Source organism: Marmota flaviventris, chromosome 13, assembly GCF_047511675.1.
Source record: "Marmota flaviventris isolate mMarFla1 chromosome 13, mMarFla1.hap1, whole genome shotgun sequence".
In the NCBI taxonomy this organism is placed as follows: Eukaryota; Metazoa; Chordata; class Mammalia; order Rodentia; family Sciuridae; genus Marmota; species Marmota flaviventris.
This window is the reverse complement of record NC_092510.1, coordinates 83,010,412-83,013,457: the sequence shown is the minus strand read 5'-3', so window position 1 is coordinate 83,013,457 and position 3,046 is coordinate 83,010,412. Positions and strand designations below refer to the sequence as shown.

General features: G+C 35.6%; 1 long non-coding RNA gene across 1 annotated transcript; it reads right to left on the bottom strand.

Annotated features, from left to right (window-relative positions):
• Positions 1 to 221: 221 nt before the first annotated feature.
• Positions 222 to 3,046, bottom strand: LOC139701528 (uncharacterized). The gene is made up of 3 exons (XR_011704052.1): positions 2,957 to 3,046; positions 1,100 to 1,161; positions 222 to 302 (listed from the first exon to the last, which is right to left on the bottom strand). It is a non-coding gene; the product is annotated as an uncharacterized lncRNA (long non-coding RNA).

Below are 3,046 nucleotides of genomic sequence, written 5' to 3'. Positions count from 1 at the left end.
TAGAGAGATATATATGGGTATAATAGCCCCAAATTGTAATAATCTTAAGATCCATAGTGTCAGTCAGTTTTCTTATGACTTGAGCCATCAAACCAAAAACAAATCTATGCCATAGAGATTATTTGAAAACAAATACCCAAGACAATAAACTTATAAAGAGGAAAGGTTTATTTTGGCCCACAGTTTTGGAGGTTTCAATCCATTGGTTAGCCCAGTTGCTTTGGGACATATAGTGAAGTTCATAAACATCTAAAACATCATTGTGGGGAGCATGTGGTAGAGCAAAGCTCTTCACATTATAGCTGGGAACAAAAGAGAAAAGGAAGGGGTTACAATCCCAATATTTCCTTCAGGGCAGACCCCCAATGACCTAACTTTCTCACATTAGGCCCCACCTGTTGAACATTCCCCCATCTCCCAAGAATGCCATAGGTTGGGGGAACCAATACTTTAACTGTGGGCCTTTGGGGATACTTCAGATTCAAACTATAGCATCCATCAACAGTAGAATGTATAAATATATTGAGGTATATTTATATAATAGAATACATTCAGCAATTAAATTGAAATATATACATATGTATGTGGTTTTTTTGTGTATATATATATATGTATATATGTGTGTGCATATATATCTTGCTTCTTCTATTGAGAGGATGTTGATATGTATGTATACACACATGATATACACATATATTTGTGTGTGTGTGTATATATATACACACACATATCCACTGAATACAACAAGCAAGAACCCAAACACCACAAACACAAAGATTCAAAAATAGGCAAACTGTGTCATTTAGAAATGCATACTTGGGTGGAACACTTTACATAAAAGCAAGGCAATGATTACTATAAAGTCAGGATTATAGTAATCTCTAGGTCTAGAGGGAGATTTCCTCTAGGGAGAGTTGTGATTAGAAAAGGAATCACAGGGCTTCTGCAATTTTGCAATGTTCTGCTTTTTCACTGTAATGGAGGTTCCATAAGGATTTCTTTAAAATATTTTTTAGAACTACACATTGACCTTATGTACTTTTCTATATGAACATTATTTTCATAATTTAAATTGCAGATACACAAAGAGACATGGTACCTTTAGTCTCTCCTCTTTTTCATCTTTTCCTCCATCTTGATGCTTGAAACATCCACCTAAGACTATAATAACAGAAGAAATGTCAGACTAATGATTTGGAAGGAAGGTAAGTCCCTGAGAGTTCTGTGGGGCCAAGCTACCATATCAGTCCTGAACTTCTTACCTCTGGACTTTATTTACTTGAAAAAAATAAATTTTACATTATTTTGGAGTGTTCTGTTACTTATACAGTCAAATCTGACTTTAATGGATATGCCTATGTACAAAACTTTCAAAAAGACACCTCACCTAATAGAAAAGTTGCCTGATCTTACAGACATAAATATACATAAATACATATATATTCTCCACATTCAAACACACATATGTAAATAGGCAATTCATAGAAGAAGAAATCTAAAGGACTCATAAACATCTAAAACATATTTAAGCAATAATCAGAGGAATACATGTTAGAATGAAATAGTTTAATCAATGTATTGGATCAGCAAAAATTTCTGAGAAGCAATATATTCAGTACTGTTGTATATTCAAGAAAATGATCCTGCTCAGCATTATTAATGTAAACTGCTATACATTTCTGGAAAGTAAATTGGCAATATCTATTAAATTTGAGATGCTCTTATAACTTGAGCCAGCAAACCAAAACCAAATCTACGCCATAAAGATTATTCGAAAACAAATATCCAAGAATTGTATTGTGATATCTGTCAAGGTAAAAACCTGGAAATAATCTGTTAATTATTCATAGTGGAATATTTAGATAAATTATGGCACATACTATGTGTGAAGTATTGTGTTATGTTTAAAAATTGGGTTAGATCTATATAATCAGATAGTTGTTTAGTGGGGAAAGTAAGTTATTCATTTGAATATCACTTGCCAACTCTGTGTATGCCTATTTATACACGGGAGAAAATGTGAAAAGGTATGAACATATAAGAAGGCATGAAAAAATACAAGTCAAATTATTAATATTGGTTACCTGGGACTCAGGATGGAAATAGAGATTACCTTTTCTGCATAAACCTTTGGATTGTTTTATTGGTTACAGTGAGTATGTTACTTTTATATCTTTTACAAAATTGCTTATAATTAATAAAATATATATGTACATGTATATTTAAGAATACAAAATAATTAATGTGTGCCAATGGCAGGTGAACATCTGTAAAACTGATTACTGCCAAATCAATATGATTGACACAAACTGCGCAAACCTGTACAAAATAGAATGAAGTAGGCGACTTAAGAAAATAATGTGATTTCTGTGAATAACGTGATAACTGTAAATAGTAAGGTTTTACAGTATTTCAGTGATCAACTAGAAAGGCAACTATTTGCTAGTAAAATAAATACATGCTACTTCCTGGGAAAGAACTCAATGCCAAGCCATGTCATGGAAAAGAAGTCAGGAATTAAAAATTACAGAGAAAAGGGCAGTTCTTCCTCAGCTAGGTCTAGTGACTTTAAATGAGAATGTACGGTGAGGGTGGAGGGGTGGCTGCCTGTCAATCAAGGTGTAAAATCCATCTGTCACAATTCAAACTTACTGTCTGTCTGTCCTTCCTTAAATGTTCTTCCGCCATTAAGGCACAATCCCCTAGCTAGCTACCTTAAGCAAGCTGGCCTCCTCCCTTTTGCTCTCCTTTTCCCTGAATCCATTTTATTGCTAAATCCTCTCAATGATGCCCTTGGAAAGCTTCTGCCCTTGCCCTCCCTCTGGCCCTGTTGCGTTTGGCCAGGACTATTAATAACAAGCCGGGACTCTTGGGTCTTCTCGACCCTTCATACTAGGGTCCCCAGACTTTTCCAGCGTCACACTCGGCCTCGTGCCATCAAGGTTTTCTCACTCACTAGGATGTTGGTGACAACCGGACCGTCCACGCTGGGTTCCAATATACTGTGAGCCCTAGCCTGTGGGCCTCCGCCGGAAGTCGAGGGGTG